The sequence below is a fragment of the Cyprinodon tularosa genome, unplaced genomic scaffold (genome assembly GCF_016077235.1).
Source record: "Cyprinodon tularosa strain WSP-4 unplaced genomic scaffold, ASM1607723v1 ctg199, whole genome shotgun sequence".
In the NCBI taxonomy this organism is placed as follows: domain Eukaryota; kingdom Metazoa; phylum Chordata; class Actinopteri; order Cyprinodontiformes; family Cyprinodontidae; genus Cyprinodon; species Cyprinodon tularosa.
Genome location: NW_024038729.1, coordinates 652,256 through 670,256, shown reverse-complemented (window position 1 = coordinate 670,256; position 18,001 = coordinate 652,256).

The following is an 18,001-nucleotide window of genomic DNA, read 5'->3' as shown; positions in this document are numbered from 1 at the left end:
GAAAGATGAGGGGAATTTTTTCGACTAGACTCGCTGTTGGCGATAAAGGAACCAAAGTGTGATAGATGAACCTGTCACCGTCCAATTCTAATTAAATAAAATGGTTACCTTATTGTCCAAGGCGTCCAGCTCAGATTAGCTGCATCATGAAACCAGCTAACATTATTTTTTTGTTGAAAAAGAGACCATGTTTATGTTTTATACAAGTTTTAAACTTGTTCTTTTCAATAAAGCTTATAGTCAGATTGGCTTCTGGTTATTTCGAACTATCTGTGCAATTTTGCTGAAATAGGCATAGGCTGCTGGAGGATTTGCTGACCACTGCTATTTACTGCTTCTTTTATTTTATGTATTATTCACGATCACTGATGCTGTAAAATTTGTGCCTTTTTTTGGATTCTATACAGTAGTGAGGAGGTCTACTACACGCCCCATGCTTCTGTGTTTGGGTGTGTTTTTTTTTTCTCTTGATGAAAACAATGACAACATTACTGCTGCCATTAACTTTATATATCCTATTGTCTTCCTTTCCATAAAAGTATATGTTTTTATTTTTTTCTGGAAATGGATATGCCTGCCATTAACATGGTGGACTCTGTTTTTGTTACATGGAAAGTCATCTTTAATCGTTGTTGCGTGTCTTTGCTCCAAAGGCTTAACTTGTTTTTTTTTTCCTTCTATAGAAGCCACTACTAAATACGGCCATATGCTGTGTTACTTTCTTTTTTCAGTCGTTGCACGCAGCTACTGCTCACACTGTACGACTAATCACAGGATTTAGTCGTACAGTGTAGAGACTGACATTTTTTCGGGAATCCCACGGGATTCCCGTGGGATTCCCGTGGGATGGGAGTCAGTATTAGTAACGATCACATGATTGGGACGGTACAGGATTAAACATTAACGGGAGCGGACGGGAGCAGGAGCAAACCAATAGTAACAAAAAGAAAAATAGGATCGATGCCATAAAATAAAATGGAAAGAAAAAAAATCCAGTACTGGCGCCGCCATTTTGTAGTTTTTTTCCTTGAAGCCTACACTATAATGCGAGTTAAAAAAACTACACGACCCAAAAACCAACAGTGCTTCTGTTTTTCACCCGCGCTCAAAAACAACAAGAATGGGAGTGGTGCGGGAGCGGGAGTCATTCTGAATGGGAGCGGGATGGGAGTGGGAGTAATTTCACCAGGAGTGGGACGGGAAAGGATTTAGATTTCTACTCTGGCCCGGAATCGGGACGGGACACAATATTTTTTCTGTGCGAGTGGGACGGGACAGGAGTGAAAATCCACTCCCGTGTCAGTCTCTAGTACAGTGTGAGCTCACAGCTCACGATTTACCCACGACGGTCAAACAGCACTAATCAAACATGTTTTTTCCCGACCTCACGATTCCTGATCGGGAGATGGTCGTGAGAGGCTGATCGCCGCCCGTAACCCCCTGTACACTACACTAAACGACTCACGACACACGATCAGGCTGAAAGTCGGCCCGATCGAAAGATTCTCGCACGACTGGAAAATCACCCCGGAAATCGCATAGAAAACACTTCTATGTTTAGCCGTGTCTCTTTGCTTTGCAGAACCACTGATGAAACAATTGTACTGCTGTTGCTTTTTCTTTCTCGTAAAAACGTACATGTGAAACTTCGCTTCTATGTATATCTGACTTTTTCCAGCCTGTGTCAAAAATGTGCTAACATCTATATCTCTCCTGGTTCATGCAGGATCTTTCTCTGTTTGGATAATTGATTAAGCTATTACTGCTATTAAGTTTGCACTCTTTCTTAGAAACATTTATAGAAAGTATCCCCAACATGTTGCCTCTGCATTATAGCTGTCACTATATATGTGTTCTATTAATACTTTTCATTTCAATCAACGTTCTCATGACTCTTTTCTTCCTCCTGTGTTTTTTCTGTGTCTCCTTTCTGTCTCCTCAATCCTTCAACAGGCATTGATAGATGGTAAAGCTCTAACTGGTTCTGGTGAGTCTGCTTCTCTTCAAGTTTACTTCCTGTTCATGGTAAGTGGTTCCACTGTACTGGTGCAGCATTCTTGCTCAGGTTTGGTCTGTTTGTCTTGCTAAGTACATTTATAATCACTGCAACATAATATAATAAGAACTTAAATAAAATTGAATGAAAAATTTTGGTTTTTTTTGCTGGCATAAAGTGTAAAGGTGTGTTTTTAATGACCTCACTAAACATTACATCCCTTCGATTTATCTAATTAGTTCAAATTATATAGAAAATTATCCTTTTCTCTTCCGCTGTGGAAGTTTTAGTGCTTTGAAGACTTCTTTAATGGGTTAGAAAAACAAAGGCATGGAAATCACAGAAAAATGGCAAAGTTATATGTCTAAAAGCAGCAATGTACTAGCCTAGCGTTGCTAAATCGTATCAAAACTTGATTATTCCTTGAGAACTATGAGGTTTTCCTTAAACCAAATCTTAATTGCTCTTGGATGTAAATTAGCTCTCTGTCAATGCATTACCAAACATGACCTTTCAAGAAAATAAACTTTTTCCAGATCTAGTTTGGGTAGAAAAACAACGTTTTTTAAGTTTCTCTTTGAGAATTCAAAGACTCGATGTTGTGGTTTCAAACCTTCATGAAAGATAAAAGCTTCTGGTTGGGAAGAACCTTATGGCAAACTGCTACAACAGGACGAGGCTATATGCCAATAAATCATCTTTTTCATTTCTCGCTTTCTGTGAAATTTTGCACAAAAAAACATCTTTGATTGTAATAAGAGCAAACCAGGATTATATTTATGGAATAACAGTTAAAACATACAATGACCTACATAAGCTTCTCAGGTTAAGTTTTATTACCTTAAGGACATGTGGATGTCAGCTAGATAACTAAGGCAAGAGATAAAGATTGTTTTTTGTTTTACAGTCAGGGAGCAGTGATACTGTTTGGTTGGACATTGCACAGTGATGCATGGTGAGTGTGTGACCACGTGGACAGACGCTATGCAGCTGATTTCACTTAGCTGTTGAGTTCACAATGAGCAGGTCAGAAGTGCTGAAACGGCAGAATCTTTACATGAGACTCAACTGAAACAAGAGTCCTTCCCCTTTTTCTGTGTGGAAAAACAAGATGGGATATAGAAAGAACCCCCCACTACTACCTCATCATGGTGCTGCCCCGGGGTTAGAGTCTAACTCAAACAAGATGTTGGACATTCAACAACCTCCTTCTGAGTTTTTTTTGTGCAGATCTCGATGAAATGGCGGCATTCAGTAGGAGCAGACCTTTCATTCGATTTTACAATCCAAACTTTCTTCAAGGCCAAGGACAAAGACGGCTCCTATTTGCACCGTTTTTGTTGCCAGAAAGATAACTGCCCACGCAACGGCCGCATTGTGCGTACGGCCTTTGTAGCATGTAAAGCAGAACAGCTCAGGCAGATAAGAGACAAACAGGAGAGTGTGAGAAAGGAAACAACAGATGTATTTTCTTTACCAAAATGAGCTTCAGCTTTTACAGTGTGAGATGAGAACTTTTTTTGGTAATAACTCAGTATATGGTGAGACTAAGAAGTGATAATCCCCTAAATTTCAACTCTGCTGCTGTAGGTCTTTGCAGAGTTGTGTTGATGGTTCTAATGCTGCTTTAACCCCCCCCCCCCCCCCCCCCCCCCCCCCCCCCCCACGTCCTCGTGGTCTGCTCTGTGTCCTTCACAGGCGTAATCAGATACAGGGAGCTGATTGTGGAACAAACGACCCGGGGCAGTCCAGCTGCACAAGAATACTTTTTCAACCCCTTACATGGTGATGTCACCGCTCCCATGTGACAGGGCTCAGTTTCACTGTCAGATCAATTATTCACAGCATTTAATTGGATCAGCTGAATCCAGATCGCTCCAGGGATCCATTTCCAGTAACAGCAGCTGCAAATAAACCCTGAGCCAGCAGACAAGGCATGAGGGCTCCAGATCAATAAACGCACACCGCAGCACACCTCATTGACTTGACAAAAAGAAAAGAAGTAAAAGCAAGATAGTTTCCTTTACTGGGAGGGAAATAATCTATAGGTGAGGAGGAATGTGTTTCCTTACTTTAGATGAATCTAAGTAGAGGAAATACTCAGAGTCTCGTGAAGGCAGACATCTGATGATGCAGCTCTCATTAATCACACAGTTTGTTCAGCAGTGCTCACAGCTTCTTAGTCATCAGATATTTCCCTGCTCTACTTGTTCCACCAACTCACTGCAGGCCTAGCGGTCAAAGGTGGCCTTAGTGCGGGTTGGTGCTGGGAGTGGGAGGAGGAGGTGAGGAGAGTCGAAGCAGTGCTACTCCCACTTGTAGTTTTAGAGTGCAGAGCATATTGCAGAGATCGGATCACAAGGCAAGGGAATCTCAGGAATAGAGCAACCCATTTATCTTTAGTTTCCCATGCTGCTTGAACTTTTTCACATGGTCTCGTTACACCACAAACCTACATGTAATTTATCCTGATTTCTAGCCAACAGAAAGCTGTGCATAACTGGAAAGCTGGTGGCGCTCCCACAAATGTACCCCAGCACATATATGGATTCCAATGAACTTACTTAAGATCTTTTCCAAACTTTTTTTTTTACCTGTAATGGTAAATCCTTTGTACTTATAAGGTAAATTCAGTTATCCAGCCATTCACGCACACACTCACTCACTGTAGGTGGCAAACTACATAATAGCCTCAGCTGCCCTGGGGCTCACTGACAGAAGCGAGGCAGCCGTACACTGCGCCACCAGTTCCTCTGACCACCATCAGTAGGCAATGAAGGGGAAGTGTCTTGTCCAAGGACACAACACTGAAAGCCGGAGCTGGAGCTTGAACTGACAACCGGTTGCATGGCAAACTCCTTCAATTAGCCTTTTTATATTCTTAGTCACATTTTGTATTCTATATTCTTTCTCTATGAAACACTATGTAATATTTATCTTTGAAAGTAAAATGGACTCACTTATGAACGAGACATGGTCACCCACCTAAACTGACACGCCAGAAATAGGGAGTGTGTTTACCAGAGGGACCCATGTTAACTTTGGGGGAGCTGCAAAAATCCAGAGCAGAGGTAAGAGATTGTGTACATAAAAAAAAAAAAAAAAAAGACCACTGATGAAAGATGTCCATGTGGAGTACACTGTAAAGATTTGTAGAAATGGAATCTGGTCGGTAGAGAAACTTTCTGAAATACATACAAATCACTGTGAAAGGCAGAAATATAACCCTTAACAAATCATGTCCTCTGAAGCATGGTAGTGGCAGCCAAATGCTGGGGGGATGAATTTCTTAAAGCAAAATGAAAATCTAGAGACTGTGAAACATTCGGGATACGGATGGAGGTTCACCTCACAGCTGGACATCATCACTGGGAAGTTTTTTTTTTTTAAGTGGAAACTTATATATTTGTGTTGGGCTTCAATTAAAACCTGCCAGAAAATCCAGAGTCTGAAAATGGTTTGTCTTAATTGCATGGGCTCGTTGTGCAAAGCAGAAATGCCCAAAAGTTTACACTCTCCACAAAGTGCGATTTTAATCCTCCTCCTGTATTGACGTCAATACTGAAAGGGTGATTAGATTAGCCCACCTTGACATCGCCACTCTTCTAAAATTGATTAAGCATGAATTTAAAGTCATTTCAGGATAATATAAGTAAAATACCCAATCATGGCTCCTTTAAACATCCAAACAGAGCTACTATAAAATGGTTTACATCAGGATATATCTATTTATTAGAATAAATACATTGAAGTTTGTCATGTCGACCAGATAAAATGTGCAAAAAATTCAAGTAGTATAAAACTTCTTCATCCAAAAGCTTAAAATTGTTGCACTCGATTTAAATATTCATCAATCTCGCTATTTGTTATTGGTGCATTGCCATTATGAAACTCAAAATGATAATATATTCCATTATTTAAGGCTTACTTCACTAACTATTCATCCATTATTTCTTCCATTTTCAAGTAATAAATTGTTTGTTTCTGAAAGCTAATACATTTTTGGTGAAAACTTTATGAAACCTCAAATATGGAATCAGTGCAGAACACAAGTCCATGTCTTTCATTCTTCATTGGTTGTAAGTCCTAATAGTCTCTCAAAGAGAGATTTATTCTGTTTATTGACTTTTCAAAGACTAAGATCAATTGTTTCTAAGCTGTTGTTTATGTATACACCTTAATATCTATACAATCATAATACAATTGGGGCTCTCTAGTATTGGTAGCACAAATATTTTCCCAAATGGGATCTAAACATGAATAAAAATCAATAGGTTTTCCAGTATGGACCAGACCAAAGCCAGGGTAGTGGTTTTCATTAATCATATATGTAGAGCTGCTGAGCGATGCTGCACTATGTGCAAAGATCAGCTCCCAGCCCTGGAAGGACCTTGTGATGTGTGACCTCTTCTGTTTTTCTCCTCAACCTTGCGGGGACATGCCATGGAGACACAGCTAATCGGCTTTGTCGACCACTCAACTGCACCTCTAATAAGCCTATTGATCTGGATCTACATTGATCCGATGTGCAGGCTTGGTGAGCAAGCTTTATAGGCAATAGACAGCTCTTTGCTATTTTAAAATGAGGTTTTCAGAGTGTGACGTAAATTTTTTTGTTATCTGCATTTGTAAGGTTACATATAAGAAATAAACAGTCTTTGCTTTTTAATGGTTTTTAAAAATTATCTTGGAAAAGCCAAGTCTCTAGACATCTCTGGAAGGATTTTGGCTCATTGCAAACTTTAAAAATCATTTTATTGTCTTGGATGCCAATTGGCATGCTTATATTTCCTTCAGGAATTTTATGTGGTATTGAGGTCTGAAGACTAAATAGGCCACTTGATGCACTCAAAGTAATTCCTTTTTTAAGCAACCCCCCCAGCCCCCTTAGAAAGGAATCTTAACTTAATGGCTAGAGAAGTTAGAGAACCTTAAATGGGTCAACCTCCTCGTTCTAATAGAGGAAGAGAAGATTCTCGACCTAAAAAAAAAATCATATTGTCCTTTGACATCTGTATCCAGTTAAATTGTCCTGCACCTTAGCTGAAAAAAACAACCCCAAGCACAATGTTCCATGGTCTTGATTGACTTTAGTGATGCTTACACTCAGCAGTTCAGAGTGATTTTGACCCACTTTCTTTCTCCACAGACACTCTTAGCAGACTCTAGTACCCCTGGCAGCTGGAAGCTTCAGCTCCCTCCATAGTTTTCTTTTGTGGTTGTGGGATTGGGGTCAGAACACTTGCTACACACTTTATGACCTTATTGTGATACTTCTTTTGATTCCTTAGTGGACCAACTTTGAAAATGATCACAGTGAAGGTACTATCCATGGCCAACCGTCAGTGTTGCAGCTACAGAGGTAAAGTTGTTGCCCAAGGTTAGCATGGTCCCATCTTTTGTTTATCTTAAGTTATTCTGTTTATCATGCAAATAAACAACTTCAAATCATAATGTTCCCAATCATTTGGAAGAATGACAAGAGTGTTTTAAATTCAGCAGAAGTCTCGCCGGTTTACTGGCCATTGATTAATGGGCTATGATGAACCCATTACTCACTGCTGACTAGTTTTATGGGCTTGTCCACTTGGTTTTGTGGATCTGTAGAGGCCCCATGACATTGTGCTAAAGGTATTTTGTTGAGGAGGCTGCTGAACTATGGTTTACTCTGAATTCCTTTCATTTACTAGTTGCCCCTTGTATACCCACAACAATACCCGAGTCCCTGGTCTTGGCATCTTTCTATTTCCAGAGTGTGATGTTCTCCACCAGAGTTCCCCTTTTCTCTAATCCTGTTTTTTTTTTCTTAGAAAAGATGTCAGTGTAGTTTTTTGGAGAGGAGAGTTTCCACTTGAGGAAACAATATGGTCTCATCCCACAGCTAAGTATGCAACCACTAAACCAGAGATACTTTCTAAGGGAAAGACAAAAACAGAGCACCAAGTCAATGGCGGCCATGGCTCTGTGAATGGTACTGTCTAAAAAATAAGCAAGAACACAGAAGCTCTAGGCTGTGGTACCAGTGGTAGTTTTTACATCAAAATAGTGCACCTTGACTAAAGCAGTGTGATACCTAATAAACTGCGGACCTGCTGTAGGACAGTGGAACACAGACTTAAGGAGTGCAATAAGTCAGTTAATGACTCCATCCAGGAGCAACGGCTAAAGACTAAACAATATAGTATACGACTGATGGCAAGAACCCTGTGCAGCAAAGGAAAGAAACAGAAAAATTTGTGAACCAAGGGTACCTTCTATGGAAAGAAAGATCAGGGAAAAAACACAAAAAGAATCGATGTATGCAAGGAGGATGGTTGAATGAAATAGCACAGGGAGGAAAAATATGTTCCCTTGCAGTCCTTTTGTCTGGGGAAGATTGTAGAAACAGGGCAGAGTAAAGGTAACCCTGGACATTTACTGAAAAGACATTGAGATTTGGTTGTTTTCATCACCTGGGATTAAGCTCGGACACAAAATAACTCAGGGGATGATTGGCCAGGGAAATAAACTTCCTTAGAAATCATCTCAGCCGGGCCCCACCTTGTTTACTCATATCGGCACTCCTTTATGCTGACTGGCTCTCAAAGGGCAGGATGATTGCTTACTGGCGTACTGTAACTCAGCCATCAGCGTGACTCTTACGTTAACAGCCCTGCTCCGATATAGAAAAAAAATGTGCACTCTATTCTCTTGTAAAAAACATGATCTGACAGGAGAAAAGGCTGGGATAAGGGAGCAGGGCTAGTCAGAGCTGACAGTGGGTTAAATGCATACGAGTTGCAGAAGTGAATTAGGGCAAAAAAAAACAGGGGAGCTCGAATGGAACAGACAAGCCTCGGTTCCTCCGGGGCGATTATGAAACAAGCCTTTACAGTGAAATGATTCTCCGTTCTGATGTTTTCATGAAACATTTCTATTTCTGGACTGTCCTCTTATCACCCTAGCTAGCCAAGCAAACACATGAAAACACACTCGGCACACAGGACTTCATCCTGTAAGTGATTGTAGATGGCAGATTCATTCATCCAGACATGGGGAGAGAACATGGGAGTGAACGTTTTTCTGATGTGGGATATGCAATGAATGAAAGCATAAAACAACAATATTTTTATTTTTATCACATTTTCTTATGAAAGGATTCATGAACTTCAAATTCTTTTGATTTTTGTCCCATAAAACCCTCAAACTTTGTATTTTATGGGGTTTTTATGTGGTAAAATCACTTGGTAAACAGAAGAGAAAAGGATGCATGGGTTTGTAGCAGACGCTATGGTAACATGTTGACCATCCAGTCTGAAACATGTAAGGCTATTTTGCATAATTTTCGACATTTTCTCAAATAAAACTACTTCTTTAATCCTTTTTAAATGTATTAAAGTGTCACTTAGATATTTGCAGATAGTATACTTATTTTTTGTTTACATCCTTAAAACACACTCTCTCACAGCTGCTTTCCCTTTTCCTCAGTTCACATGCAAGACTGTAATTGGGGTTTACTAAAATTAGCCTTGCGTAACTCTCCTTTGTTTTCCCTGGGACCGATGTGGAAACTGTGCTGAGCAAAAACAAAAAGTCATAAAACACTTCTGTCTAATTCCCTCCCATCACCCACTAACTCCCCCACTGCTCTCCTGGCCCCCATAGCAACAAATACTTCATGTCCGCCTTCTCTTGCGCGGTGAGATCACCAGTCTGTGTGCATGTTGCAAACACTCTCAGCTTCCTTCAGCCAAGTCTGCCCTACCCCTGTCAGACAGCAAAACGCTTGCATGTGTAATTTTTGGCCTGCAGGCGTGATGAGTGAAAAGTAACAGTTGGTGTGCATGTGTGTTAGCCAGGAATGCTTTTGTTTCTGGTTAGCAAATCCCCGGGCACGCTGTCTCCCTTGCTCTCGCTCTTCACCCCCTCCTCCCCCGTCACCTCTGAGCAGGGTCAAAGGTCACAGTGCATATTGGCCCAATATGGAAACTGCTCTTCCAGCTCTCCAGCACAAAGCCCGGCCACACTGAGCTCTTTGTTCAGGACCGCCAAACACCCCAATTGGGTCAACAACACCGCCTTCCAAACAAATCAACAAAGGATTTCCAGTCCTGTCCTGAATACACACGAGTTACAGGAGCAGCTTCTACCCTGCCTGTAGTAAAAACACGTGAAAATAGGAGAATACTTCCCTTTTCTGCCTGTGTGTGATCTGAAATAGCATCTGGAGCAGCTTTTGTGACAGGATAAAGACGAGATTAAGGTAGAAGGAGGGTGGTGGGGGCAGTGCATAAAAAGATGAAAATGGAGGGGAGAAAAAATGAGGAGGAGGAGATATCCGCTGTAGAATTCTGTTATGCAACCTCTTTTCTCTGGCTGGCGTATTGCATCTGCTATAAATGGCTGAGAAAAACAGCTTTGCAATTAGCGCTCTGTGTCCTGAGGGTCCTGGTCTCCCCCAATCACATGGCTCTGTCCTGCTCTCTCCAGCGTGCATGTTGCTAAGCAGATGATGTGACTCAGGAACACACAGTGCAGAGCAGACACACAGATAGCAGGGATCTGACTTTGCCTGCTGTGCACTGATGTTTACTGGAACAGACCAGCTCTGTGAATTAAAGCAAGCTGGGTTGTTGTGGGCTCCAATCAGGGCCCTTATTTTCCAAGACATTCTAGGCACATTTTAGGTTTGCAGAAATCCAGGGTGTGGTCTCTTCACTCTGTGGCTTCCTCAGTGGTAAGTGGGGTGTTTACTGATCCAGCCATGTTTCCTAACTTGCACAGATAAGGACCACCCAGCGAGGGGCTCATCGCTCAGCAGTTATGGGAGGCTCCGACATTCTTATGGTCGAGGAATGATGCAATTACTCAGCATTTATCAACGTCTCCAGTAACATGATCATTATGAAAATGATAAACAGTGATGCACAATAGAAGTAAAACATTTCCCTTTGCTTCTATGCATGTTAACATGCCTTTTTATGTGCTGTGGTTTTCCTGCCACCTCGTAAAAGCATTCAAATGCCTTAAAACTTTCAACATTTTGTCATGCTGTAATCACAAACTTCATTTTGATTTACTAGGATTTCATGTGACAAACCAACACAATATAATGCATAACAGAACTAAAAGGCAAATGTCTGCATGCGTTTAAGGAGATTTCTTAGAAACAGGAATCTGGAAAGTTTGGTGTATCCCTGAATAGTTCATTCCTCACAGGTCAAATGTTACAACTGCAAACCGTTAAAGTTATGAGACAGAAATGTTCCAAAGTGTCTGTTGACACATCCCAGTCTCTTTGTCTTTTGTTGCCAATTAGTGCGTTTCCATCAGCTTTTTCTTACACATTTTGGGGTATGGCATTTAAAAACAACGACCTTAAATTTGCTCGGGTGAGGTGTTTTAAGGCTTTTAGGAAAAAGTATTAATGGGCAAAACGGTAGATAGAAATATTTTTTTTTCTAACGAGCTCTGCATAGAAAACTTTTACTTCACATGATTGATCAGATGTTTCTGCTGTCAGCATCTTCTTGGATGTTACCATTTGGTGGATAAATACGGTTGGAAGCAAGATCACGATTACGAGCTGATATGTTAACATGAGAACATGTTAATGTAGCAGCACATTCATTAAAAAACGTTCTTCCATTATTGATCTGCAGTGTGTGCCAGGTTGCAGCCAATACTTGCTGTTTATCAAAGAGCCGTGACCATGGCTCTGGTTTATTACAGTCATGCGTGACGTTATGTGAACAACAATGCATGATGAAATTATGCTTTGTTTTGCTTGGTTAATTTGCTTCAGAACAAATGGAAATACCACAAATTCGCATTTCCTCTTTCCATACTTTTAAGTAAAAGTTTTCCTAAAATTTGCATTTCAGATCAACAGAAACACAGCTTCTAACAAGTTTCCTATGTATTTAGCTCCCATCATGTTTCCCCATTAGTTGTGACTAGCTTCTATATTTTTACTGTAGAGAAAACATGGACACTGACATCAACGTGTTTGACTTTTAAGGATAATGTATTCAGGGAAATGTTCAGTGTAGGTTTTTCAGTCAAAAACTTATGATTTCATCTAACTGGGGTAACTGCTACTAAATGATTAAAACTGTCTTATGCGTTTTTTTTGTGTTTTTTTTTTTACTTAAATATCAAATCTCTACTACTCTAACACATTTACCATTGACGGGTTCTCCCACCTGAGCTTTGGTTCTCTGCAGTTCAACAAGAGTTGCAGGATCCTCTTGCAAAAAAACCCTCTCATCAAAGTTCTTATTAATGGGATTTTTTTAGTTTAGCTGGATGATCATGTGTCAGTGGATTTTTTTATGCATCCTGTTCTCTTTTCATGTTCAGATGATGGGTTGGACAAAGCTCTATGGGATGTTTGAAGATTGAAGTGTTGCTTTTAGAACCAAACTTCGGCTTTAAACTTTTGCACATCTTTATCCTTTACCTACTTGCTGGGTTCCTTCGTCTCATAGCAAACGGTAATAGAGCGCTTAATATGGAAATATCCACTTGCATTTCACTGTTTTTAGATTTTGTACTTGTGGACATAAAAAAACACATTTCACATAAAGTAAAAATGAAAAAAACATTGATTTTTGTGGCTGTAATGTAACAAAATAGGACTAAAAGAGAAAATCTACTGTTGCATTAACACCTTTTACAAATGTGTCCCCTTTAGGCATGTTTTTAGAATAGTGCAAATATACCCGGCTCAGACAGCCCAGGTCAGTCATAGCTTTTCATCATCATTGTTCCTCTAATCGTTATAGGGTTCTTTACAGAGGCTTAATCTGAGCTCCAGCTAGGCGGGTGCATAATCCAAACCTGAAAGGATTGGATGTTGAGGTCACGCATCTCCTAAATGATGCCTTTGCAGGAGTTTGAGAGAAGGAAACCACCCTATCTATAAAGCAGGAGATGGAACAGCTGTATTCCATTGTTCCACATAGTATCGGCTAACAGCCTCCATCCTGTGTGTGAGTGGTCGTGTATTTGTGTGAAGGTGATGCATTATTTAAGAGTAAACACTGAGAGGACAGGGAGGCCCAGCATTGCTGGGGTGGTATTGATTGTGACAGGCCGGAGGAGACAAGCACACCTTTCTTAAGTGTCTGGGGCTTCTCACAATGCTCCCACAAATCAACTTTTATTGCTCTGGCTTTGGAGTCTCCACAGTCAGCAGCCTATCGGCCAAAGCAGCTTAGCAGAGATGGCCTGCAGCAGCCCCACGGTGAGCCCTCACGCTATCAATCGATCATTCATCACCAGTTCCTAAGAAACAAAAATAGAGTGAAAATACAAGCAGAGGAGGGAGGCAGTGTCACACGAAAGAGAAACAGTACAGATCCTGTAATGTGCTGAAGATACTGATACCTTGAGGAGGAGAGAAAGGAAAACAATTTTTGAAAGGGGCTAAATAACAATCTTTCTCTGCTGAACCCCAAACATTATTTTTAATCTTTGATTAAGAAAGGAGTCACAACACCATGTTGCTGCCACCACCATGCTTCGTTAAGGGGATGGGGTGCAGGTGTCTTTGTTTTCAAAAGCCCCATTTCCATTACCCTCTGAAAACCGATCTGTGCCGAGTTCGGAATGAGCTTTGATCAGTTAACCGTGCCGAGTTCCTTAAGACCATTTACACACCACAATTCCACTGTTCCCCTGCCTTCAAGTAACGATCTACAGTACGACTGGTCTTTGGAGGTAAATAAGTAAACCAACATGGCAGCACCAGTAACATTCAGGAAGTTTGGTTATAATCGTGATATTTGCAGAGAGTCAGGCGAAGAAGACATTTGGTGAATTGTCTTCACAGAGTCAGTTTTTGGGAAGTAGATACGAAAAACGATAGTTTAATCGGGGCATACAGATGCAGGAAACAACAGTTTATCACACTGTTAAGCAGAATCATCCCTGGGAATCGTAAGGCGTTGGGTAGGGAAGATATCATGCTTATGAATGTCTGAATTTTTATCCTCATTGAGGTTGACTGTAAGGAGATGATGCGGTCTGCTCTTTGTTATCTGAGAACTGAGCCTGAACTGAACCGTTCCGAGCCCTACGGATGAACTGGTGCCAGTTTAGCGCAGTCCGGTTGTGTCTGGCACAGTACACTTCAGTTTTGCATGCAATTTACACTCAACAGTTATCTCGGTTACACTTCTCTGACTGATCTCGGCACGGTTTCAAAAGGGTAGGGTAAATAGGGCTTATGACAAACAGGAGTGAGAGGATATGTCACACAACTCCTGGTTGTGTAAAACAACCCAGTCAGCTTTATTAGCCTATGTCTGGCCTCCTCTTGCTTCTCTGCTAGCACTCCCACAGCATTATGCTTGCACCACCATGCTTGATGGGTGAAAGGGTTTTTGCGAGTAGAAACAGAAAACCTCTTTTAACAAATGCTTTCCATTCCTGCACCCCTGCATATTCCTTTCTTAGCAAATTTCTGTATTTGTTGAAGAAAAATGCGTGCACACCATGATTTAGCAACTTTCATGTTTTATAATGGGGATGCCATGTGAGTTTGAAGGTATTTGTAAATGAGAAGCAAATATAGAGAACCTTAGGAAAGCACAGTAGAAATTGGTGCCACAGCTCACAGCTCATTGGAAAATGCTGTCAGGTTTAATTGGCGAACAATCCGCGGCCTTGTGTGGTTGAAATTGAAATGTTTGAGGAGAGGGAGAAGGCAAAAGCTTCTGAAAGAGGTCGAATGAAATCCCCCCCACCTCTCCCCTCACTGCTCTCACTTTCCTTCCTCCAGCCCTCCTGCACATTCCTTGCCTCTCAGCAGATCTGGCGTGCCCCACAGGAGGCGGCGGCAGCAGCAGCAGCACAGTAATCTTTTCAAAAGGGCGGATTTGAGCGGCCGCCAGGGCAGCCGGCCAACTATTTCTCATTTGAAGCTGGCCTGGAGATGACCCTCCTGTTGGAGCCCCACTCTCAGGGAAAAACAAAAACTTCTGCAATGAGTAAGGGAGCGCCTTGGCAACGCTGGAGAGCCGGGAACAAACCAGAAAAAGAAAAACAGGGAAACCGCAGGCCTGCTCTCAGGAACATCTGCATCGTCTTCCTGTGTAAAAAAAAAAAAAAAAGAAATTAAACCTAATACTGTCTGCATGAACCCCAGGGACTCTACTAAAACATGGGAGGGCTGGGTTTCATTCTATTTTCTTCTTTGGAACTTTGTCTGCACGTCTTTCTTCCCCCTTTATCCGTTTCCATTCCTCTATAACAATTTCCCAAGCTCAATAACCCCCGCCTGCAGCCCCGTCGGTTCATGTCTTTCCTCTCCACAGCCTTCTACAGAACCCTGGCCCCTTGCACTTTCAATGGGAGCCCACCCTTGCCTCATTTGGAGGGGGGAGAGGGGGATCTGGTCGGCCTCTCTGTTATGCTTGCTCAGTGATGGATGGACTTGAAAACTCAGAACCCCGGTCCTGAATTCCTGCCTTTACAGTGGAAAGCAGGGGTGGGAGGGAAAGGCATTCCATCACATCCCTGCAGTAACGCTAAGTTTAACAACTGCAGTGACCTTCATCCAAAACCGCAGCCAGCCCACAAACAATGACTGCCCAGCAATTATCTGGGTGTTTCTTTCAAAAACCATCAGAAAAACATGGCTTTCTTATAAAAATTGAAACAAATACAGGACATGTGGATTTTTTTTCAGAGGATTAAAGCTTTCTGAGTCAGACCTGAGGCATCAAATTCCACATGCTGGGTTCAGATATCGTGTCTGTATGCAATGTTTACAGCCACAATCAACCCTCTCTTGGCCAAAACGACACTCCTGTGGCCAGCTTTTAGAGAGGGAGCAGGGATGATAACAAAGAAAGCCCTTATGTTTTCCCTCTAAATCCCCTTTCTCACCCTCCTCTCGGAAAACTCACTGCTCTCCCCCCCCAAAAGAGAAGAAAAAACAACGCTCCAGTAAAAACTCATCACACATCTGCCAGATCCGCTGAGGCCTGCCTCCAATTATCCGCCCACCTCGCTGGAATCCCAGGAAGGCTCTGTCCGGCAGAGCATTTGATGTTGCCACGCAACATTTGACAGAGAACAGGGCGGCTTTGAAAATCCGAGTGTAAACTGGCCTGCCAAGTTTGACGTGCATAAAGAGAGGACGGTGGTGGTGGAAGAGGCTGAGGGGTGTGGTGATGGGGGGGGGGGGTGGACAAGGAAAACGCAAGTAGATGGAAAGCAGCTGCTGATGGTGGGGAAACATTGCTTTAAATGGGCCCAAATGTGGCGGAGCTGCTCAGAATCTGAGCCAAGTGGCCTGCTTTTACCCTTCTGGGGCATTTTTCCACAAAGAATAACTGAAGAGAAAGCTGCAAAGCAGATTTAAACTTGAGCCTCAGAAGGGCTTTGCTTGTACACTGCCTCGCAAAAGTATTAACACCCGAATTTCCGCATTTGATCATTGTATCGCCACAAACTAAAAGTATTCTAACAGCATCGACAAACCAATACAGCACACATTAGTATGCAGCCTCTAAAAAATCCAGTGAAACACTTGAAATCGCCTAATTATGGAAAAGGACCACATGTGTATAATTTAACCTCAGCATAAACAGAACTGTTCTGTTTGTACGAGAATTTCACTGAACAAACAGCCTCAAGAGGACCTGAGAACACAGCAGACAGCTCAGTGATGAAGTTGTAGACCCACCTCCTGGAGAAACGCTTAGATTACTCATTGTGTGAAAAAGGAAACCAATAAAGGTATGACGTCTGGCAGAAATGACAGGCCAAACAAGGAATCATTAGTTAGAAGAGTTGTAATAACTCTGGAGGGGCTGGGAGGATCCACAGCCTCCATGGAACGGGTCCACAGGATAATTTTTAGTCGTTCACTCCACAAATCTTTCTAGAAGACTGGCCAGAAGAAACACTTTTTTCAAAGAACATCATTAGGGGTCACGTTTTTAATTTGCTGCAGCCATGTGAGATGAAGGACATTTTTCAGCAGAGAACAAAGTTGTCCTCTTTAGTGTACCTGCACTAGAATGTTCCTTGAAAAACTGAGGGTATTAGATGCTGCATCCCCCCTGTGAGAGAGATGGTGGCAGCATACTGTGGCAGCACGCTACAGGACACACAGAGAAGATAGTTGGAGCTTTAAACGGATTAATAAATGGTGAAGTTTAAAGAAGAACTTGAGACTGGGTCTTGGGTTCATTTTCCAGCAGAACAGAGACCTTAAATATAGAGTCAGAGCAACAATAAAATGGCTTGGAAGCATTTTAAATCAAAGTGAAGTGTAAATTCAGCTGAAATCTTTGGCAAGATTTGAAAATGTTTGCTCACAGAGGCTCTTCATCCAACACGTAGTGCTAATATGTAGAGTCATGTTCCAAAAGACTTGCGGCTATAGTTCCAGTCATAGGTGGCTCTAGAATAACCTGACTCCGCCAGATGGATTTGCTCCGCATATCCATCTGGAAACCTTCCGTTGAAGTAATTTTGCGAAGGGGCGAAAATACTGGTTAGCTGATTGGCCTATGTTGGTGATAGACGGGCCAAATAAACCAATCAGATCAACGAAGCATATGACGTAACAGAGCGACGACGAAGAGGAGCCAATTGATAGATCAAACTCTTGTCGAAACCAGTCGGGAGAAGAGCAAAAACATCTTTTCCCCTGAGAAAAGCCCCCAGAGCAGTGTTTTGCTCTTCTTTCAGTGAAGAAATACTCTGTAATTCCGATAAAACTTGCTTGATAGCCACGCTAATGTTAGTTTCATCGGCTGAAGCCGCCATGTTCTTTAGACTGAACTGTTGCGCTTCTCGTTGCGTCACACCTCAACCTGCCTCAAAGCCAATGATTGGACGTTCGTTTGGTGAACGGCTCCAAATTTTCTTCAACGGAGAGTCTCCAGACTGTATAGGCGAGTGAAATCTTGAAAGCTCGCGAGATCAGGATGGTCTCCCGAAGCTAGCTCTAGAACACATTGATCCAGGAATGCTCAATACACTCCATTTACACCACCCTCTCAA